The sequence below is a fragment of the Cherax quadricarinatus genome, chromosome 11 (genome assembly GCF_038502225.1).
Source record: "Cherax quadricarinatus isolate ZL_2023a chromosome 11, ASM3850222v1, whole genome shotgun sequence".
Taxonomy (NCBI): domain Eukaryota; kingdom Metazoa; phylum Arthropoda; class Malacostraca; order Decapoda; family Parastacidae; genus Cherax; species Cherax quadricarinatus.
The window spans coordinates 13,965,298-13,990,444 of NC_091302.1; positions in this window are offsets into that span (position 1 = coordinate 13,965,298).

Sequence of the window (25,147 nt, forward strand, 5' to 3'; positions counted from 1 at the left end):
AGGTAGTTGCCCAGTTTCCAGGGACGTGTTGAAGATTGTGGTAAGTGGCACGCACAACATATCTGCTCCCTCTCTAAGGATCCACGGGGAGATGTTGTCCGGTCCCATTGCCTTTGAGGTATCAATGTCCCTTAGCAGTTTCTTCACCTCCTCCTCATCTGTATGTATGTCGTCCAACACTTGTAGGTGTATTCCTTGCTGGTGTCCCCATCTGGTCTGTCCCCCCAGAGTCCTTCCTGTCTCTACTGTAAATACTTCCTTAAATCTCGTGTTGAGCTCCTCACATACCTCTTGATCGTTTCTTGTGAGTTCTCCACCTTCTTTCCTCAGCCTTATCACCTGGTCCTTGACTGTTGTCTTCCTCCTAATGTGGCTATACAGCAGTTTCGGGTCAGATTTGACTTTCGATGCTATGTCGTTTTCATACTGTCGCTGGGCCTCCCTCCTTATCTGTGCATACTCGTTTCTGGCTCTTCTACTAATCTCCTTGTTTTCCTGGGTCCTATACCTCCTGTACCTTTTCCATTCTCTGTTGCACTTAGTTTTTGCCTCCCTACACCTTTGGGTAAACCAAGGACTCGTTTTGGTCTTCCTATTATTTCTGTTTCCCTTGGGAACAAAACTTTCCTCTGCCTCCTTGCACTTTGTTGCCACATATTCCATCATCTCGTTTACTGATTTTCCTACCATTTCTCTGTCCCACTGAACCTCCTGCAGGAAGTTTCTCATACCTGTGTAGTCCCCCCTTTTATAGTTTGGCCTGTCCCCTTCAGTTCCTGTTACCTTCTCCACTTGTAACTCTACTATATAATCAAAACTCAGAACCACGTGATCGCTAGCTCCAAGGGGCCTCTCGTAAGTGATGTCTTCAATGTCTGAACTGCTCAGGGTGAACACAAGATCCAGTCTTGCTGGCTCATCCTCCCCTCTCTCTCTGGTTGTGTCCCTGACATGTTGATGCATGAGGTTTTCAAGTACCACATCCATCATCTTGGCTCTCCATGTTTCGGGACCCCCATGTGGCTTCAGGTTTTCCCAGTCGATCTCCCTGTGGTTGAAATCGCCCATTACCAGTAACTTTGCTCTGCTCGAGTGAGCTCTTCTTGCCACCTCAGCCAGTGTGTCCACCATCACCCTGTTGTTTTCTTCGTACTCCTCTCTTGGCCTCCTGCAGTTCTGTGGTGGGTTATACATCACTCCAATGACTACTTTATGTTCTCCGGACTGAATTGTACCTACAATGTAGTCTCTTTCTCCAATCATGTCCATGCCTTCCATTTCCTCAAATCCCCATCGGTGTTTTATGAGCAGTGCAACCCCTCCTCCCCCTCTACTCCTTCTATCTTTCCTCAGGATCTGATATCCCGTTGGGAAGATTGTGTCTGTTATTGTCTCAGCGAGTTTTGTTTCTGTGACTGCTATGATGTCTGGGGATTTTTCACTGATTCTTTCGTTCCACTCCTCATGTTTATTCATTATTCCATCCGCGTTTGTGTACCAAACTTTCAGTTTCTTTTCTATCATTGTGGTCATGCAAGAATATTGGGGTTGGGGGAGCGAGAGCCTTGGTGGGGGCCTATATGGGGCTGTGGTGTTGGTGGGGTTTGTGATGATGGGGGTGGGGTCAGAATGCCCATAAGGGACAGCTGTTGGGGTGAGGTTTTTGATATGGGGGTTGGTGGCAGAGGGAACAGTGAGTGGGTTGTAGTATAGGTTGCTCAGTTGCGTTGGGAATGTCGCGGTTGGAGTCTTTTGGTGGGAGATTCTGTGGGGTGTGTTTTCCCTTCCTCCTGTGTCTGGGTCCTGCTCATTTTCGTCATTGCCTCTCGTTCCTCCTTGCATCTCTGTACCCTCTCTTTCAGTGTAGTCCTTTCTTCTTGTGTTCTGTCGCGGTCGAGGTATACTCTCTGGTACCCCTGTTTGTCCCTCAGTCTTGCTTTCTCTTGCAGAATCCTGGTTCGAACTGATTCTTCCTTGAAAGTTACTCTGACAGGCCGTATCCTTCCACTCACAAACCACCCAATTCTCTGAAAATTTGTCACCTGGGTCATATCGCCCTCACCTATTGTTTTCATGGTGCCTTCAATCATTTTTTTCTCCTCCTGTTTTATTTCTTCAAAGTTGTCCCCCTTGGCTTCTTGGAGCCCGTACACAAAAACTGACCTCGCCCTTTCCTCCTCCCACTGAGTCTCCATCTGCTTCCTCTGAGGCATTTTATTTCCTTCCATTGACATGTTCTTGCCTTCAGTCCCTGTCATATCTGAAACTTCTATTCTCAGTGAACTCTTTCATGACCAGCTGTCCCTTGCTACTGCAGTTGGCTGTTAGAATCTCTGCATATAGCATACCTTCATTGTCTTCGGACCTGTCATTTGATCTTAGTGTGCTCCTCGTCTTTTCCCTGGCCCCATGTGGGTCTGATAGGGCCTTCGTGTACGTCATGTCTCCGTTGTTGCTTACCGTCCCCTTGTCTGCGCCTGACATTGAATTTCCTGATGTCACATCTGAATTGTCATTTGTCTCTCTAATCTGTTTCAGGCTTTGCAGTTTCTCTTCTAAGCACTGTATCCTTGCTTCTGCTGCTAAGACCTGTACTTCCCACTTCCTGCACTCTTCAGCTATCCTCTCCTCCATTTTCTTACCAAGCTCTACTATCTTCCTTCCCCACTCTTCCTCCCTTTTTTGGAGCTCTAGCTCCCAGTCTTTCCTCCCTGGTTCGTCTACCAGATCACTGATTTTCCGTCCTCTAGGGCCACCCATTTTTCTTTTTTTTTTTTTACCACAGACAGAAGGCTAGAGGAGGGAGAGGGTGCGAGGTGGAGAGAGAAAGGGTAGAAAGAGGGAGAGAGAGGAGAGAGAAAGGGTAGAAAGAGGGAGAGAGAGGAGAGGGAGGGTGAGGAATAAGACCAAGGGGGAGAGAGAGAGAAATGTGAGGGGGAGAGAAAGGGTAGAGAGAGGGAGAAAGAGAGGGAGAGGGAGAGGGAGAGAGAGAGAGAGAGGGAGAAAGGAGGGTGAGGGAAAAGGCTATGAGAGAGAGAAATGGAGAGATGGAGAGAGAAGCCTATAGAGAGAGAGGAGGGTGAAATAGGGTTATGGGAGTGAGGGAGAGAGAGAGAGAGAGAGAGAGAGAGAGAGAGAGAGAGAGAGTGAGAGAGAGAGAGAGAGAGAGAGAGAGAGAGAATGAAAGAGTAGGGGGAAGGGGAGGGAAAAAGGCTATGAGAGAGAGAAACGCGAGGGAGGGGGAGAGGGAAAGATAGGAGGGAGTAGGGAGTGAAGGCGAGAGCGGGGGAGGGGAAAGGTCTGTGGGGGAGGGAAAGGTGTGTGGGGGGGTGAGGGGACGCGGTCAAATTCCAAGGATCAGCTGTGTGTACTCACCTAGTTGTGGTTTCAGGGGTCGAGACTCAGCTCCTGTCCCCGAGTGTATGTGTGTGCGCGCGTGTGTGTGTGTGAGCAGGTCAGTTGTTTATATGTCCCAGAAATACATTTCACCTCTGTGTATCCGTAATACTAATAAGATACCATTAACACTGAGAGTAGTTCTAATAATTATAATACTAGCGTGTGTTAACAAGTCATTCTTTCACCCAGTTATGTACTACCTTTTACTACATGTGTGTGTGTGTGTGTGTGTGTGTGTGTGTGTGTGTGTGTGTGTGTTCACCTAGTCGTGTTTCTTGGGATCGAGTCATATCTACCACTTTTAATGCATTCCATTTATTCAGCACCCTGAAATTTAAAAAGAACTTCCTGGCTTTCATAGGGCGTTTCTTGGTCGTTAGCTGCCATCATTTTCCCCTGACGTTTTCTTCAACTATATCAATATGTTATCTCAATCCACAATGTCTTTTCCTCTAATTAGTTTGTATGTCGTGATATGTTCATAGATCTCCATTGCTTTTTGATTGTTAGAGTTCATTATTCATCCTCGCAGTTCATTCTGCTCAGTTCCGTCGCCAGTCTCCTCGCAAATTCTTGGAGCTTGTCATGAAACTTCATCATGAGCAGAGTCCATGCAAGCTTTGCATGTTCCATATAGGTCTAAAAACTTTGTGTGTAATATTAAAATGGAATGTGCGATGCAAAATACCCCCAATGAAAAGTAGGGGCGCCATTGGTACACTAAGAGAAAACACCATAAGTGTCCGGGGCCCAAGACTGTTCAACAGCCTCCCACCAAGCATAAGAGGAATTATTAATAAACCCCTGGCTGCCTTTTAAGAGAGAGCTGGACAGATACCTAAAATCAGTGCAGGATCAGCCGGGCTGTGGCTCGTACGTTGGACTGCGTGCGGCCAGCAGTAACAGCCTGGTTGATCAGACCCTGATCCACCGGGAGGCTTGGTCGTGGACCGGGCCGCGGGGGCGTTGATCCCCGGAATAATCTCCAGGTAGACTCCAGGTCCTCCAGGAATCTTTGTTTCAGGTTCCTCAAAACATTTCTTAGGTAGTTTCTGTGTATGTCGCAGACGTTTTATTGTGTAATATAGGTCTGGTGATATGCTTTTTGGAAGTTTAATCAGGTCTCTTTCTTTTCACGACGTCTGCAGCATTCTCTCCTAGGTTGCGTTATGTGCCTAGTCTTCTCTCATATTATTGTTTGGTGATTATTTGGAGTAAATTCAAGTAATAACGTTTTCAACAATGCAACCAATTCTCTCTGCATGTTCTCTTCGGGTCTCACTCTCACCAATTTCACATAATCTGCAAACAGAGATATATATAGAAATCAGTGACCTGGCAAGTCGTCTATGCACATGAAGGAGAGCAGAGGCCAAAGCACGGAGCCTTGAGGAATTCCACTAGTCACCCCTACCCACTCCGACATATCCCTCCTTATCATTACCCTGTATCCTTCTATTCAATAAGTACCCTTGTCCTATACCATTATTCATGTTCTTCCCTAACGGAACCTCTTTTGGAACATTCACTATCTGTATGCTGCTGCTCAGTTATTCCTTCATCCAATAAAGTGATCCTGTAGGGTGTCAGGTCCATAATCACTTCGTGTACTTCGAATTTATGCATTAGCTTTTTACGGAAAACAATTTCTAACGCCTTCATACAGTGCAATCATCCCGTTCTTACGTACATAATCTGATACCCTCTTTTAAATATGCAGTAGTATTGCCAGCCAAGATTTATCATCTCTAAACCCGTTTCAGCTGTCGCTTATTATTCCATTTCTCTCTTAGTACTGCTCCACTGCTCTCCTTTTTTTTCTTCATTGTGCTTGATATTATGTACATCAAATATATTATTTTGTAGTTAAATGAAGCTTTACTGTTTACTTTTTCGAATATTTTAAAGAGATTTTCTGCTTTTCAGCTTTCTGGATGCTGCTGGGTCTCACTCCTCGTACAGTAAACCTGGTCAGGCACTTTTTTTTAACATACTTAACTAATTACGAGCATTTCCATGCCATCCTGTGTTGTATTAATGTTATCTTGTCTCTGCTGGTTGGTTCACAGTTTTCTGCTCTTTGAAAACTCACACTTTTTTTCTAAATTAATAAATTGATGAAATTCATTCTTATTTAGTTTCTCATCTCTTACCGACTCTTCTCCTTTCTTCTTAAATGCAACATTTGGTCTTTTGTTTCCATTTATGTACCAGCTATATTTCTCGCCATATTATTGTTGCTATGTCGTACTTTTTTATTTCTGGCCCTTCTGCTCATCTCTCTATTGTAATTTGAGCTCTTCTGTACCTTCTTCCTGCTCTAGTGCTTCTTGTCTATGTCCCTCAATATCTATGCTTAAACCGTGGGCTCTATTCATCTTTTCAACTTCTTTACCAGGTGAAAATAGATTTATCTTCTTTTACTTTCTCATTGCTTTCTCAACCTTTTCTCGCTCAGTTGTGATTTGACAATGGTTCACGATGGACTGGAATATATCAACTTAAGTGCAGGTTATTGGTAAGTTGTTCCAGCCACGGCACTGCCATTTATTATTCTTTCTGAATTCACTAAGATTTTTTTTTATCGTTTGGTACATTATATCTGATGAATATAAGAGACAACATGAAACTGGATTTGAGAAACGGAGAAAAAGAATAAAATGAACAAGTATTCAAAAAAGACGAAAGGCTCATTACTCAAATTCGTCACTGTAAACAGTGACAGCAATAATGATTCCGTTTCTTCTGCCAATCTCTCCGTACCAGAAATATTCTAAAACGACGTCGAATTTAAAGAGAGAGAGTTGATACTGAACTAGAACTAAAGAAAAAACATGAAAAAGTGTGCCAGGCGACTCCAGAAGTAATTGTTTTAGGAGAAAATGGTGGACCCAGTACTGCAGAACAGGAAGAAATCTGTAATAATATTGGAATAGTCACCGACATGTTACGCAAAAGGATGCATATGCAACTGATTTGTTTTTCTTCAACTGGTAAGTGTACTGATGTGTGTGTAAATGATTCAACGACAATACGAATGAACTTTGAAATCAATTTAAATCAAGGATTGATGACCGAAAAAATGAAACTACAAGAATAAATTCCAGTGAAATATCAAAGGATCATCTTTGCTCTTATCAGCGATGCATCGGAATAATAAATTCACTGGTACTGAATTACAAAAAGATGAGGAATTTTTTATAAATTATTGACTGAAGTACTGAGGAGAATAGCTCCTGTAATAAAATTCCTTGCTGTAAGAGGATAAGCTTTCCGTAGCGACTCTCATTGGAGATAATCGTAAGGATGATGAATTAGACACTTGCGCAATACTTGTGTATCGTTATTGTGGAAACTTTCTCGAACCAGTGACTTCCTCAGTCCAGTACAGAGAAGAATAGTTGAAGATCAGTAGGATTTTGAGGTAATCAGTCCTTCAGCCTGGAGTCCAAGCTGAACGACTGATTACCTCAATCTTGATAAGAGCACAGCATATATTGTAGACAGGCGAGGTGAAGCCTCACCTCACTTACTTAAACAACTGTCCAAACAATGGAAACTTCCTTGGATGTTTTGGCCTTCTAGCTGAATTTGATCCATGTCTTACAAAACACATTCAAAGGCTCGGAAACCCAGGAAAGAGGAACATTTTCTTTCTTCAATTACGTTTGACGAGTCCACTGATATATAAAACTCCAAAGTAGCTAATGACTCAAAAAACTTCTGAAGCTAAGTATGCTAAGTGTTATTATTGAATCAGAATAAGTTCATCTCCTGATATTTGTCAAGCACCCTCAGCTTACTACAGTGGTATACAAAAAAAAAAAAACGCACCTAGGAGAGAGAACCTCATGAGAACGTTACGGTCCGACTTGGACCATTTATAGGTGTGACTTGTAAATGGTCCAAGTCAGACCGAAATGTCATCCTAGGCTTCTCTCTACGTGCGGGTTATTTTTCCAGTTCCCGTCATGTTTTTGAGCCTTTTTGTTCTTCACTATAGTGGTCTTACTATGTTTACTGAAAGAATGTAAATATGGTCTAGTGATTCTTAAGTTAATTCCTGTTGAACAGCATGATGGAAAATATATATTCAATCTTTCATTGAATGTTCTCAGGTTTCATTATGCAGATATTGCTGACTGAAGGTTAACATTATACAACACTAACAATATGATTGACGTGTATTCTGGCATTCAAACAACGTTCCGTGAAAATGACAGCCGAATGGGTTCCATACGCTGTCCGAATTTATTTGAAGCAGTTACTGCGAAGAGTTGTTTAGCAGTAGTGAACTGTTTTGGAATTATACAGTCAGTTTAGTTATTCTGCAGCTTCCTCGCAGAGATGGCCAGAATTAGAACAAAATATGAAGGAAAATAACAATATTGAACACAGCTTGTCAGTAATTAGATCGTCTGACGGAAATAATGACACGTAAGCTTTTTTTATGAGAACCGTCTTAGAATTTGACAAGTATTTTTGGATGTAACTGAAAGCGAATGACAACTAGCAGTAGATACTGATGGAGCAAAAGCACTAGCTATAAAGCGGGAACGCTTTGAGGCATTCTTAATGTATGTAGTTTGGGAAGACATTCTCCAAAATATCGACATAATCAAGCCAGTCTTACAGGAGCCTGGCATCCAGTCGTGTACGGTAATGAAACTTTATGACAGAAATTATTGCATTTTCATGATACGTGAAATGAATTTGACAAGTCTGAGAACTTGGCAAAACTTACATCATCCGAATTTAAAGGAACCATAGAGGGTATTACAACAGGAAATAGATTATTCAAGAAATATAACAGTAAAACTTTATGAAAGATTTAATTTTCTTGTTGACAAATCTGTACCCTTCAATTAGATTATTGGCAAATTGAGGCATTAACTGAAATATATCTGTCAGATCTCGAAGAGTCATTTGTCGAAGAAGTTTTATTAGCCTCACGGATGTACACCGACAGAATTATGTGACCTTACTGATCAATGTACAAACAAAGAATGAACTAGCCACAAATTTTCCAAACGTAAATATCGCATTTCAGAATATATTAAATTTTTCGAACAAGTTAGTTTTTGTTAGTTATTTCTCGAAACTGAAACATATAAAAAAACTAGAGGTATTTCGTATTAATGTTGGTAAATTACCAACAACATGTTAGGTAAAAGGACACAAGTGCAACTAATGTGACATTTTATTGTGGCAATGTTTCACTCTCCAGGAGCTTTGTCAAGCCGTTACAAACAATACATGGACACACAGGGTATATATAGGCTTAGAGTGAGGCGTAAGGCACAAAATAATCGTGCCTCACACCTCGCTCTAAGCCTATATATACCCTCTGTGTCCATGTACTGTTAGTAACGGCTTGATAGAGCTCATGGACAGCGAAACATCGCCTAACATAGAGGCATTTAGGCCACTTCGCGATCCCAGGAAGGTATCTCTGTATTTCATAACGCTAGCCACATGTAACACTCTAGTGTCCTAGTCAGAATTAATCAGTCGACCTATTTTGGTGTCATCGGCAAACTCGCTATGTTGCTATTTATTCCCCAATCTATGTTATGTATGTATATCGTGAGCAACAAAGGGCCCAACACTGAACCGTGCGGAACATTGCTTGTAATGCGTACCCGTTCTCATTTCTCCCCATTTATGCAAATTTTCTGTTGCCTACCTGTTAACTGCCGCTCTATCCAGGAAAAAAATATCCTCCTATACCGTGTGCCTCTATTTTCCTCACCAACCTCCGATGTGAAACTATCAGAAGCCTTACTGAAGTCCATGTACACAATATCATATTATCATGTACCATGAAAAAAACGTTAACATATTCGTAGGGTAGGAATGGCCATGCTGAGATTCATCGATCAATTTATGCCTTACAACGTGGCTTCGAAGAACCTTTGCAATTATTTGATTCCATCAATTTTCCCACAGTGGAGGTTGTGCTAATTGGTCTATAATTCGAAGCTTAAAACCTGTGTTCTACTTGGTAGATAGGTATCACAAGTGCCATTTTCCACTTATCCTGAATTATGCCAGTTTGTGTGGTTAGTCTCTCCCATGTAGGTGTGTGTGTGTGTGTGTGTGTACTCACCTAGTTGAGGTTGCGGGGGTCGAGTCCGAGCTCCTGTGTACTCACCTATTTGTACTCACCTATTTGTGGTTGCAGGGGTCGAGTCCTAGCTCCTGGCCCCGCCTCTTCACCGGTTGCTACTAGACCCTCTCTCTCCCCGCTCCATGAGCTTTATCAAACCTCGTCTTAAAACTGTGTATGGTTCCTGCCTCCACTACGTCATTTTCTAGGCTATTCCACTGCCTTACAACTCTATGACTGAAGAAATACTTCCTACTATCTCTCTGACTCATTTGTGTCTTCAACTTCCAATTGTGGCCTCTTGTTTCTGTGTCCCCTCCCTGGAACATCCTGTCCTTGTCCACCTTGTCTATGTGTGTGTGTGTGTGTGTGTGTGTGTGTGTGTGTGTGTGTGTGTGTGTGTGTGTGTGTGTGTGTGTGTGTGTGTGTGTGTGTTTGTGTGTGTGTGTGTGTGTGTGTGTGTGTGTGTGTGTGTGTGTGTGTGTGTGTGTGTGAGAGAGAGAGAGAGAGAGAGAGAGAGTGGGTGGCGTGAGCGTGTGAACAACTGTACAGGGTGAGTCGAGGAGTTTGCCCAACAATATTGAATGTGCTAAGGTGAAAATTCTTTTATCCCTCTATCTGTACGCTAGTGTTTGTAGTGAAAGATAAAGTTAATTTTAATGTTCTATGATCAGACTATATCCTTCCGATTGCTGCCGTAAAGCAGAGGCATAAGTGTTCAGTTAATGCCGAGAGGCACATGGGCAGTAATAATAATATTTTTCGGCTGTTTTCCTGTACTGAAATCTACTCACTAAAACATTGACAGTGTAGGCGCCCCTGGGAACAACAGATTGGTTAAGGTTCCAGATTGCTGAAACGTCCCAGGAACTGTGTGATGGTGCTTGTGGTGTAACATGATGCTAATCTTGGGTTTATCGTTGTCCTTCCAGCGACTGCTGGGGCACTGTGTCGAAAGTGAACGACTGAGCATAAATTTCTATTGATCATTGAGAGTTGTGACGACACTGCGAATATGCTCAACTGTGTTTCTGCTGTCTAATATCGTGGCAGTATGTAGGGTGTCATGGATCCTTCTGCCATGGATCCTTCTGCTAAAAGCCTATAATATTCGCATATGACATACATTTCTTCTAGGTTGCATCAGAGAGATGGATGATCCCAGATCTGCTGCAGCTTCCTTCAACTACGTTCTTTCTTCCGTTCCATTAGAGCCAGACGTACATTGATAAATTAGACACATGTGCAACATTTGGGTATCTTTAATGAGGAAACGTTTCGCCACACAGTGGCTTCATCAGCAGTCGTAGTATTAGTAGTAGTAGAAGCAATAGTAGCATGAGCAGCAGCAGTATTAGTAGCAGCAGTAGTAGTAGTAGTATTATCAGTAGTAATAGTAGTAGTAGTAGTAGCAGCAGAAGTAGAAGTAGCAGCAGTAGTAGTATCAGCTGTAGTAGCAGCAGCAGCAGTAGTAGTAGCAGCAGTAGTAGTAGTTGCAGCAGTAGTAGTAGTAGTAGTAGTAGCAGCAGCAGTAGTAGTAGTATTAGTAGCAGCAGCCTGAGCAGTAGCAGCAGTAGTAGTAGTAGCATCAGTAGTAATAGTAGTAGTAGTAGTAGCAGCAGCAGAAGTAGTAGTAGTAGTAGTATCATCAGCTGTAGTAGTAGCAGCAGAAGTAGTAGCAGCAGTAGTAGTAGTAGCAGCAGTAGTAGTAGTAGCAGCAGTGGTAGTAGTAGTAGCAGCAGTAGTAGTAGCAGAAGTAGTAGCAGCAGTAGTAGTAGTAGTAGTAGTAGTAGCAGCAGTAGCAGCAGAAGCAGCAGCGGTAGTAGTAGTTGTAGTAGTAGTAGTAGTAGTATTAGTAGTAGTAGAAGTATCAGCAGTAGCAGCAGAAGCAGCAGTAGTAGTAGTAGTTGCAGTAGTAGTAGTAGTTGCAGTAGTAGTAGTAGTTGCAGTAGTAGTAGTAGTAGTAGTTGCAGTAGTAGTAGTTGCAACAGCAGTAGTGGTAATAGTAGTAGAAGCAGCAGCAGTAGTAGAAATAGTATTTGTAGTAGTAATAGTAGTAGTTATAGTAGTAATAGTAATATAAGTTGAAGTAGTAGTTATAGTAGTAGTAATAGTTATAGCAATAGTAGTAATAGTTACAGTAATAGTAGTAATAATTATAGTAATAGTTAGCCCACTTTTAGGTTTCTTATCAATGCGTATGAACATTGTTTAATTTAGTTTATTAAAGTTTTTGTTCACTGCTTCCTACTAGTTGTGTGTCGTAGAGAGTTAATTAAGAACGGGTAGAAACCCTTCTGTTAAACTAACCTTGTGTGAGCTATCTAGACTGGAGCAGGTTCCCGGCACACAGCACTGATGTAGCCTGTAGGATTTTCTGCTGTCTGCCTTTCCTATGTCCTCTCTACCTCCTTCCCTCCCTCCCCTCTCCCTCTCTCTCTCTCTTTCTCTCTCTCTCTCTCTCTCTCTCTCTCTCTCTCTCTCACTCTCTCTCTCTCTCTCTCTCTCTCTCTCTCTCTCTCTCTCTCTCTCTCTCTCTCTCTCTCTTTCGCTCTCTCACCATAACAATGACGCCTTCATCTCTCCCCTCTCTTTACAAGGCACTGTTGGTTTTCTCTGTTTGTATTATTCTTTATTTCAGTCTATATATAATTTCGCCCCTTTTTCCAGGGATTACAGTCTATGAATACCTTGCTTGCTTCTGTTGTGTGTCTGTTGTTTGACTGTTGTGCGGTTGTTTCGCCTCTGCGTTGTGCATCATATCTAGCGTCTTTTGTAGGTCTGTTGTGCTTTCGTTGATCAGCTGCTGAGCGCCTGCTTGTGACGTCCCGAGGTAGTGTTGTTTCTGCCTCTGTGCAAAGCCAGGGCAAGTTTTATTTCCCATTTTCACTGTTGTATTTTTACATGTATGAATGTATGAATATATGTGAGAAATGTGAAGAAGTCACGAAAGGGCTTGGAATTTCACTATTTTCACAAGTTATTTTGTATATTGTGATATTACCTACTTATTCTGATCTTATTACATATTTGTACCAGCAATGTATCTTTTAAATATTGTGTACCATATTATATAACACAACATACCTATTTGTATAATATATACATATTCTTTCTTTCAACGTACCAGGTATCCCACCGAGGCGGGGTGGCCCAAAAGGAAAAACAAAAGTTTCTCCTTTCAAATTTAGTAATATATACAGGAGAAGGGGTTACTAGCCCCTTGCTCCCGGCATTTTAGTCGCCTCTTACGACACGCATTTCTTACGGAGGAAGAATTCTGGTCCACTTCACCATGGAGATAAGAGGAAACAAACAAGAACAAGAACTAGAAAGAAAATGCAAGAAAACCAAGAGGGGTATGTATATATATGCTTGTACATGTATGTGTAATGCGACACAAGTGTAAGTACAAGTAGCAAGACGTACCTGAAATCTTGCCTGCTTATGAGACAGAAAAATGGACACCAGCAATCCTACCATTATGTAAAACAATTACAGGCTTTCGTTTTACATTCACTTGGCAGGAGGGTAGTACCTCCCTGGGCGGTTGCTGTCTACCTACCTACTACCTAGGATATATATACATATACATACACACACACACACACACACATATATATATATATATATATATATATATATATATATATATATATATATATATATATATATATATATATATATATATATATATATATATATATATATATATATATATACAATGTATATGTATATATGTCGTGCCAATTAGGTAAAAATGGTTAATTAGCAAGATCTCATTAGAAATTAAGTTCTTTCTAAAATTCTTTCCTATACGTTTAAAGATATATATTTTTTTTTTCATTTATGTTAATGTAAAAATTAATATGTAGTAAAATTAGTAAATTTACCTAACCTTATCATAACAAGCGCAATTTAATTTAGCCTAATCCAACTAAATATTTTAGATAAGTTTACAATAATTTATTAATAAACAAACACAATCAAATGTTTTTTTCGTTAGGTTCAAAATGATTTTTGCGAAATTATTGCATACACAAATTTTCGCTTCTCTTATTCGCTTGCCATAGATTGTCATGTGATTTTCGCTCACCATGAGGCGGGCCAAAACGACATGGATTCGACTCCTCGGCTAATCCCAGTGTTGTTATTGATTCAATACCACTCGTACGTGGTTACAATAATACATATAGTGCTCGTGAAGGCTAGTACACCAGACACGGATTAGAATGAATTTCACTAATAAGCACCCTCACCACCGTATGTCTTTGGATCAAGGTAAAACATCTACCTCTGATGGGTGCTTGATTCTTGTAGGATTGCGTGGTCCTGTGATTTAGAGCGTCATGTGATTTTTCGCTCATCATTAGGCTGGGTAAATCGACATGGGTTCGAATCCTCGGCTAGTCGCAGTGTTATATTTATATACATACATATATATATATATATATATATATATATATATATATATATATATATATATATATATATATATATATATATATATACATATATATATATTTATATATATATATATATATATATATATATATATATATATATATATATATATATATATATATATATGGAGGAGTATGGAAGAAGTGAATGTTTTCAGATACTTGGGAGTTGATGTTTCGGCGGATGGATTTATGAAGGATGAGGTTAATCATAGAATTGATGAGGGAAAAAAGGTGAGTGGTGCGTTGAGGTATATATGGAGACAAAAAACGTTATCTATGGAGGCAAAGAAGGGAATGTATGAAAGTATAGTAGTACCAACACTCTTATATGGGTGTGAAGCTTGGGTTGTAAATGCTGCAGCGAGAAGGTGGTTGGAGGCAGTGGAGATGTCCTGTCTAAGGGCAATGTGTGGTGTAAATATTATGCAGAAAATTCGGAGTGTGGAAATTAGGGGAAGGTGTGGAGTTAATAAAAGTATTAGTCAGAGGGCTGAAGAGGGGTTGTTGAGGTGGTTTGGTCATTTAGAGAGAATGGATCAAAGTAGAATGACATGGAGAGCGTATAAATCTGTAGGGGAAGGAAGGCGGGGTAGGGGTCGTCCTCGAAAAGGTTGGAAGGAAGGGGTAAGGGAGGTTTTGTGGGCAAGGGGCTTGGACTTCCAACAGGCGTGCATGAGCGTGTTCAATAGGAGTGAATGGAGACTAATGGTACTTGGGACCTGACGATCTGTTGGAGTGTGAGCAGGGTAATATTTAGTGAAGGGATTCAGGGAAACCGGTTATTTTTATATAGCCGGACTTGAGTCCTGGAAATGGGAAGTACAATGCCTGCACTGTAAAGGAGGGATTCGCGATATTAGCAGTTTGGAGGGATATGTTGTGTATCTTTATACGTATATGCTTCTAAACTGGTGTGTTCGGAGCACCTCTGCAAAAACAGTGAATATGTGTGAGTGAGGTGAAAGTGTTGAATGATGATGAAAGTATGCTCTTTTGGGGGATTTTCTTTCTTTTTGGGTCACCCTGCCTCGGTGGGAGACGGCCGACTTGTTATATATATGCAATAAGATCACAGTTAACAGGTGATATCAGAATATGCAAAACAACCATTGTGAAAAAATTGTGAAATTCCAAGCGCTTTCGTGAGTTCTCACATTATCAAGGAACTATCGAAGCAAAACGTCAAAAGAAAACATATAAAGGACCAAGACTACACCTCACCATCACATCCCATAACAAAGCAACACCTCACACATGCGTGACGACACCCGACTCTGTAACATCCACCTAATACTCTACCCAAGAATTACGATTTATTACATTGGTTGTTTTGTATAATTCTGATATCACCTGTTTAGATATATATATATATATATATATATATATATATATATATATATATATATATATATATATATATATATATATATATATATATATATATATATATATATATACATATATATATATATATATATATATATATATATATATATATATATATATATATATATATATATATATATACATACACACACACACACACAGACACACACACACACACACACACACACACACACACACACACACACACACACACACACACACACACACACACACACACACACACACACACACACACACACACACACACACACACACACACACCAAGAATCGCGAACAAGCGAAATAGAATGCACAACAACCACAGGGGGAGTGGAATGATAGCACAAGGCTTTTCCTGTTGCAGTCAATACATCAGGAGTTCGCAGAGTTGCAAAAATGAGTAAGCAATCTCAGCAGATTCTTCCCGAGGGCTGCCTTGCTAAGACTGAAGGTGGTTGAGGGAAAAGATTCAGTACCCCAGGTACAACGAGTGCCTAGTGCCAGGAAGATTAAGTATTAAGGGAAACAGAGAAAAGTCAGCTCATGAGCAAAGGTAATTTAGTGATTAACTAGCAAAATTAACTTTGGTAACACACTGGTTATCAAAATTATAAGTCGGACTTAAGAAACATAAAGGACTTTACATTCTGAATGAAGAGGGTCTGGCATTTGCCTTAGGGAAAATTCCTCATCAATTAAGGAAAACGAAAACCTAGAGCAAACTCGCCTAGTGGCTAGACAAGTCGAGCCTCGCCAGGTAATGCCAGCAACTACCCAAGTTCCTATTCGTGAAACTGTGACACGTAAGGCAATCCATGACATTCATATATGAAACAGGTTTCAAGAATATTTCTTTCTAGCCAGGAAGAACATGGGACAATGACCTTTGCCTCAACCCACTTGACAGGATTATTACAGACTCGTGTGTAGTTGAATATTGCGCTAGATTCTTGAGCTGTCCTTACTGAATACTGCTGTTGAGTAATTCTAATATATAAAGGTTTGCCTTTAGATATTAAAATATATATTACAACTACATATATTACAAGTTGTCTTTTGCATGTCAAAGTTTATCATTTCCAATATTATAATTAACTCCACAAAACACACTGCATCACCCAGCTCAATTAATTTATCAACAATCATTACATGTTCACATTCGTTCTCTACTACTTTCCCTGAGAGAAGAGGAAGCATTGCTTTATCTTATCATGTGGGGATCTCATATCATTTCAAATCCAGCACGTAATTACAAGAATTTATTTAATTACTTGTTCTCCCTCTCCCCTTCATATTACAGTAATTTAAACACTTGTTTTTTTTATCTCTCCCTCTGTCTCCATTTCCGTCTCTCCTACAAGCGTAAGGGACAATGTTCTTGACCTTCCCCTCACTACAGATGGAGATTTCATAAATTCGTGGAATGTAGACGAGACATTTGACAATACTGATCTTTGCAGTTTACGACTTTAAAGTGAATATTCATCGTGACATAGAAGTTAATACTTCAACAATTTCAGACTACAAAAAAACTGAATTTTGTATATTGCAACATTAACAGTGTTAAATGAACTGATCTCTTAGTGAAGAGGACCCTCAAGAAATATAGACTAACAGGAAACCAAGAGGACCGTCTCGTCCTTCTTATGCACGTCTACAGTGAGAGAGGAAAACTGCACGGGATAAATACTTATATATATATATATATATATATATATATATATATATATATATATATATATATATATATATATATATATATATATATATATATATATATATATATGTCGTGCCGAATATGTAAAACTGGTCAGTTAGCAAGAACTCATTTAAAATTGAGTCCTTTCTAAAATTTTCTCTTATACGTTTAAAGATATATTTTTTTCATTAATGTTAATGTAGAAAATTTTAATTTTGCACCAAAAGGATCTTAGAAAACTTACCTAACCTTATTACAACAAGCGCAATTTATTTTAGCCTAACCCAACTAAATATATTTTAAATACGTTTACAATAATTTAGTACTAAACAAACACAATCAAATATATTTTTTTCGTTAGGTTCAGAATGATTTTGGCGAAATTATTGCATACACAAATTTTCACTTGTCCTATATGGCAAGATGAACGTTGCTATTTAAGCCAAGATAGCAAGTTCTGCCTATTCGGCACGATATATATATATATATATATATATATATATATATATATATATATATATTATTTATGCTAAGAATCCATCTGAACCTCTATGTTGGAGGCATTCTTGACTAAAGGTGAACAAATGTCATTCAGCTTGATTTACCATTTAAGAAGTAGATAGGCTACAAACCCAATTAACCGTGCAAGAAACATAAATCATTGATAACGAAAGCGATAGAAAAAAAAGAACTACTCGTAGCATCAAAATAAATCCTAAATCCTGTTTCAATATGTAAAAATCAAGTGAAGGGCACAAATAAGCATTGGACTTCTCACAGACGAATTACAGTCTCAGTGCCGCTTTTGTCTCTGTCTTTACAAGAAACAGCGTAAACTAAATAATAAGATACTTACATAATTATAACATTTGTGGAAATGGTATAGGGATACTGACCTATGTCAAAAGTGACTTAATATAAAAAGATGCTAATGATAAAATTAGTTACATATACTGTGAATAATTTCAGATAACGACGGCGTCTGACTCATTAAGTATCCATAATGTTTGTTCGATTTGAATGAATGCAACAAAAATATTTTATCCAAATAGAAAAGTCAAAGAAATATTGGTCAATGCCACAAGCAGTTTTACATGGAGAAAATTAAAGAGAGGTAAGTGGAGTTGTGTATATCTCAAACTTTATATGAGACGTTTTTAGTCTACTGAAGATGACCTCAGTCGAATGCCTGAACATACAGTACTTCTCTTACCTTCTGTTTCTTTTTTGAGTGGATCCGTTAAGCTTCCAAATACATAAACCATTATTATGGGTTATTTTAATGCAAATTATGTTATAGGAAACTGTCGGAAAAACGGTGATTGGTCAGTATTTTGTGAAAACAAAAGAAAAACAGTTTTTTCTGCTATTAAGGTCAACACAGATGACATTACCCACGTTATGTTTTGCATCATTAGGCCGTATACCCATTTCAAAAGATGAGACAAATCTATTTCTGCAAATATTATCCCAAATAAACGCGTGCAAATTGAACAATGTTCTCCAAAATTTTGTATGTAACTAATCTGCACGTCAGTACTGATTTTATAGCGGAGAAAACCTGGCAAAAATATGTTGTTTGTTCATATTGTTACTGTCAGTAACTCTCTACACTATAACAATACAAATAATTAGAAAAAAAGACGATTAATATCATCATATTAAGAAGTTTTTTACACCTAAGAAAAAATATGTTTATCCAAGCCTAACCTTGAAAAGATTCCATTTCATATAGATCAAGGGGAAATTCAGGGCTACAAGATGCTTTAATTAACTGCTTTTTGAACGCATCCTTCACGGAGAACCTACCACGATACCTGCTATTACGGTAGACAGTGTAGAAAATCCTAGGTCACTGAGAAATCTTGTGAAATGTTTTGTTATGGCTATTTTGGCATTTAAGGGTGACAATAATTATTATTAATTATGTGTTAAGCGGAGAGGCGACGTTATAGAGTTGACTCCTAACCAACAAATGAAATACTGATTTCTTACAACAAGAATATACGTTTGCATACTTTCGTGTAAGCACAACACTGAATTTTTTTATTATACAAGTTTAGCTAAATATTTGTAAACTATAGGTTTGTTTATAAAATTCTGGATGTATTAGAGTAAAGTGAAACAAAATCAATAACGATAATAACAATCTATGTTATAACATTTCAATCACCATGAAAATTCCTGAGCGTACCGCTGGAGGTAAACATTGATTGACCAGCTTTTCCTACAAGGTGCAGTGAAACCTTTTTGAAATACTGACACTGTTTGCCTCTCAAGTTTACAAGCATGCATTGACGGATATTATAAAATGTAGCTCAATGGAACTCCACTCGATTCACCTCTGAATAGAACTGCGTTCAACCCCCAGGCGCGCAAAGGTATATGTTCAAATCTGCTTACATTTCCTGGCCTGATTCAACTAGCAGTGAATAAGCTCTTAGGGTTAGTGGACTGTCGTAGGTGGCATCCAGGGCAGGGTGAGACGCAGAGTGAGCAGTAATTAAATTCTTAGGTGTGAATCAAGTGTTGTAGGCGGCATCCTGCGGAGGGATGACTGATACAAGATTAAGATAGGAAAAACAGCTGTTAGCTTATAAATTCAACTTTGTAAAAAATGTGAATAAATGAAGATTGTGCGTGAAAGGAATGCAAGTTTTATACAGTCAGGTCTTGCTTTAACCTAGAAAATTGTCTTTTAAATTAGGATAGCCACAAGACAGAGATGTATTAGCATTTTGTTAATAATAACAATAATAATAATCATAAATTACCGCAGAAATATTGTATATTACAGTTGACTTCAGAACTAAGTATTAATATGAACGATACTAAATGTAAGTTTTAATGCGAAGTAGTATTATATAGATCCTGCTATAACGATAGTTATGATGTTACATAGGTCTTCATATAACGGTATATTAAAGCAGGGAGTAAATAAAGAGTAAAGGTCACTGTACTGCGACTGGAATAACTCATAAACAATAACTGATGGACGAAAGTTTAGGTCTATGCTGGACCATTGTCCAGTCCGGGTCGAAACATTGTCTAAGGGTTAATCTCAAAAGTGTGTGCGTTATCAGTAGATGTTCAATATTTTATTAGTAGCAGATTTGTCAGGAGGAAATAAATGAAAACGTGTGTTTTATATCCTATTTTTTTAATTTTGAAGAAGAAATCTTCTTAGGAAGTATTAGCCTGGAGGAGAGAGCAACGTCTGTGGAAGAAGGTCTGGCAGCAAACATTCAGTCTCCTCCGGGGGCCTTTGACAATTTGACTCCTAAGATGTTTTTTGGAGCAAAACCTATTTCACGAGGAAACTGAAAGGCATTTCAAAGGCCGTTGCGAATGTCTTAAGATGCGAGGCTCCACTCTGAGCACCGGCAAACAACTTTCTTCAAGTATTTGTGCATGAAGTTGCTGAAATTAAGAGCTCACTTTTGTAGTGAACTTCATGCGTTTTACGGAAGAAAGTCTTGACATGGGCTCAGGGGAAGGAAATGTGGGCACACGCTCCAGATAAGTGTGTTTGCTCATTGATAAAATGAAAGATATGTAGACGTGGATGACAGTTAAGAAAAACACAAAACTCTAGGTCTAGGGAAGAAAATTTAGAAGTGTATTCCAATTAAGAAGAGTTACAGACATGCACCACAGTGAGCAAAGTCCGATGTAACACTTCAGGAAGAATGCTTGGAAATGCACTTCAGTGAATAATGTCTGAACATGCACTCTAGGGAAGACATTCATGGTAGAAAGTCTGGTCTTGCACTCTAGGGAAGAAAGTCTAGTTTTGCACTCCAGGGAAGAAAGTCTGGTCTTGCACTCCAGGGAAGAAAGTCTGGTCTTGCACTCCAGGGAAGAAAGTCTGGTCTTGCACTCCAGGGAAGAAAGTCTGGTCTTGCACTCCAGGGAAGAAAGTCTGGTCTTGCACTCCAGGGAAGAAAGTCTGGTCTTGCACTCCAGGGAAGAAAGGATTTATTTGAAGATACTGCTATTAAATTAGGAAGTAATTTACTCTATGTAATAATTTCTTTTATGAGTTAATGAAAATGAAAAAAAAATAGAAATAATTTTTTATTCTGTTTACCAATAGTTAATATTACTGAAGATTTATTCAAATTTTAATAAATAATTTTTAAAGATATAAAAATGCATAAAAAATATCTAAAAATATATCTAATAATAGGTAATATATTATGTTTATATTTAATATATGTAAAACTTTAAACCCGTATGGATCAGTCTGTGCAAGGAGTGGGCAGGATCGATCCTCAGTCCACTATTCGCCACATTGTGTCGTTAGCGACTTGTAAACACTGTACTGTTCAAGAATTTGTAAGTTGAATAATTTATATTCTTTGTCAGGTATGGAGACTACCACGGAAGAGACGTGGAAGGTCAGTGTGGTATGTGCAATGTCAACATAGATTGAGCTGTTGCACATCCCTGCCTCAAGAACTAATTTTTTTTTTGGGGGGCGAGAGGGGGGGGGGACTCTGGTCTATAAACCAGATGCATGAAGCCCAGCGGCTGTATGTCAACTCATGCTAGAATCAACATTAAAATGGTATAAAATACCGACAGGTTGTTAGGTAAGACACATATGCAACAGTTAGGTATCTTTATTTCGAAACGTTTCGCCTACACAGTAGGCTTCTTCAGTCTACTGTGTAGGCAAATCGTTTCGAAATAAAGATACCTAACTGTTGCATGTGTGTCTTACCTAACATCATGCTAGAGTCCCAGCAGCTGTACCTTAGCTTGTGGAAGATGCCCAGTAGCTGTACTTCAACCCATGCAAGAGGGATGATACATAGCTTGTAGTCGTGCCTATAATTCCTCAAGCTTCACATGAGCTATAGATTAACCTCCTCAAGAGTCCCAGGAACTGTAGCTCAACCCCTCAAGGAGTTCAGCAACTGGAGATCACCACCTTCGAGAGGACTTAAAATATTAATATGAATATTAGCGGAAAAAGTTTCGGGACAATCTCTCCTGGGCAGAAATAATATCACAAATAATTAGCACAATCGCCGGTATTTTCTGTGCACCGATATAGAAATTGATTTATGAATGCATACATGAATTACTTTTCATATGGATATTATATCCAATATTATAAAAAAAACATAGAAGTTATAGGAAAAAGTGAGCGAGTATATTGTAATGGAAGTATTATGATAGATAACAGATCAGTAATAATCATAAATCAGCCATAACTACTCATGTATAGCATAATTTTGATGGACAACGTCTATATGTCATACAGAATACTGTAAATTTGCGTCACATATAATTTAAAATATTAATACACTAGCCAAGGTTTTCTGTTAATAAAACAATGACGTAGCGACAACAGAGAATGTTTGAAGCTGATCAAAAAAGGCGTTCTCCAGGGATATCTGATTAACTGAATTGTTTTCAGGTGTCAGTAAAAAATATCTTAGAAGCAATGAATTGAGGAATAGTGGTAGCGGTGAAGGTTGTAGTGGTGGTAGGGATGGTGGTAGCGATGGTGTTCCTGCTCTTACCCTCTGTGGGCACCTAGCTCCCTTGTGGGCACCTAGCTCCCTTGTGGGCACCTAGCTCCCTTGTGGGCACCTAGCTCCCTTGCAGTGCTCCTCTTTCTTAGTATTTGACTGGCTCCTCCTCCTCCTCTTATTTCCTTCCCACTACTACTACCTTCCACCTCCACTACTACCACTACTACTACTACTACCTCCTGCCTATATATATACCCTTCCCGCTCTCCTTTTCGTAAATGGTCCAAGTCGGTCCGAAACGTCGTCGTAAGCGTCTCTCTTCTATGTGCGGGTTATTTGTGTATAGTGATGGTGGTGATAGGGGGGTGATGGTGATGATAGGGAGGGTGATGGGGTGGTGATAATGGCGATGGTGATGGTGGTGATGGTGGTGGTGGTGGTGATGGTGATGGTGGTGATGGTGATGGTGGTGATGGTGGTGGTGGTGGTGATGGTGATGGTGGTGATGGTGGTGGTGGTGTCAATAACAGAAATAACATTGTTAACAAACTGAACAATAACAATAACACTTTCGAGTAAACACAGATATGATATTAAGAGAAATAAAAATTACATTATATACTCCAGTGTAGCAGTGTACACAACACCAGTGTAGCAGTGTACACAACACCAGTGTAGCAGTGTACACAACACCAGTGTAGCAGTGTACACAACACCAGTGTAGCAGTGTACACAACACCAGTGTAGTAGTGTACACCACCAGTGTAGCAGTGTACACAACACCAGTGTAGCAGTGTACACAACACCAATGTAGCAGTGTACACAACACCAGTGTAGCAGTGTACACAACACCAGTGTAGCAGTGTACACAACACCAGTGTAGCAGTGTACACAACACCAGTGTAGCAGTGTACACAACACCAGTGTAGCAGTGTACACAACACCAGTGTAGCAGTGTACACAACACCAGCAGTGTACACAACACCAGTGTAGCAGTGTACACAACACCAGTGTAGCAGTGTACACAACACCAGTGTAGCGGTGTATACAACACCAGTGTAGCAGTGTACACAACACCAGTGTAGCAGTGTACACAACACCAATGTAGCAGTGTACACAACACCAGTGTAGCAGTGTACACAACACTAACGTAGCAGTGTACACAACACCAGTGTAGCAGTGTACACAACACCAGCGTAGCAGTGTACACAACACCAGTGTAGCAGTGTACACAACACCAGTGTAGCAGTGTACACAACACCAGTGTAGCAGTGTACACAACACCAATGTAGCAGTGTACACAACACCAGTGTAGCAGTGTACACAACACTAATGTAGCAGTGTACACAACACCAGTGTAGCAGTGTACACAACACCAGCGTAGCAGTGTACACAACACCAGTGTAGCAGTGTACACAACACCAGTGTAGCAGTGTACACAACACTAACGTAGCAGTGTACACAACACCAGTGTAGCAGTGTACACAACACCAGCGTAGCAGTGTACACAACACCAGTGTAGCAGTGTACACAACACCAGTGTAGCAGTGTACACAACACCAGTGTAGCAGTGTACACAACACCAGTGTAGCAGTGTACACAACACTAACGTAGCAGTGTACACAACACCAGTGTAGCAGTGTACACAACACTAACGTAGCAGTGTACACAACACCAGTGTAGCAGTGTACACAACACTAACGTAGCAGTGTACACAACACCAGTGTAGCAGTGTACACAACACTAACGTAGCAGTGTACACAACACCAGTGTAGCAGTGTACACAACACTAACGTAGTAGTGTACACAACACCAGTGTAGCAGTGTACACAACACCAGTGTAGCAGTGTACACAACACCACTGTAGCAGTGTACACAACCCCAATGTAGCGGTGTACACAAGTGTAGCAGTGTACACAAGTGTAGCAGTGTACACAACACCAATGTAGCAGTGTACACAACACCAGTGTAGCAGTGTACACACACCAGTGTAGCAGTGTACACAACACCAGTGTAGCAGTGTACACAACACCCATGTAGCAGTGTACACAACACCAGTGTAGCAGTGTACACAACACCAGTGTAGCAGTGTACACAACACCAGTGTAGCGGTGTAGCAGTGTACACAACACCAGTGTAGCAGTGTACACAACACCAGTGTAGCAGTGTACACAACACCAGTGTAGCAGTGTACACAACACCAGTGTAGCAGTGTACACAACACCAGTGTAGCAGTGTACACAACACCAGTGTAGCAGTGTACACAACACCAGTGTAGCAGTGTACACAACACCAGTGTAGCAGTGTACACAACACCAATGTAGCAGTGTACACAACACCAGTGTAGCAGTGTACACAACACCAGTGTAGCAGTGTACACAACACCAGTGTAGCAGTGTACACAACACCAGTGTAGCAGTGTACACAACACCAGTGTAGCAGTGTACACAACACCAGTGTAGCAGTGTACACAACACCAGTGTAGCAGTGTACACAACACCAGTGTAGCAGTGTACACAACACCAGTGTAGCAGTGTACACAACACCAGTGTAGCAGTGTACACAACACTAACGTAGCAGTGTACACAACACCAGTGTAGCA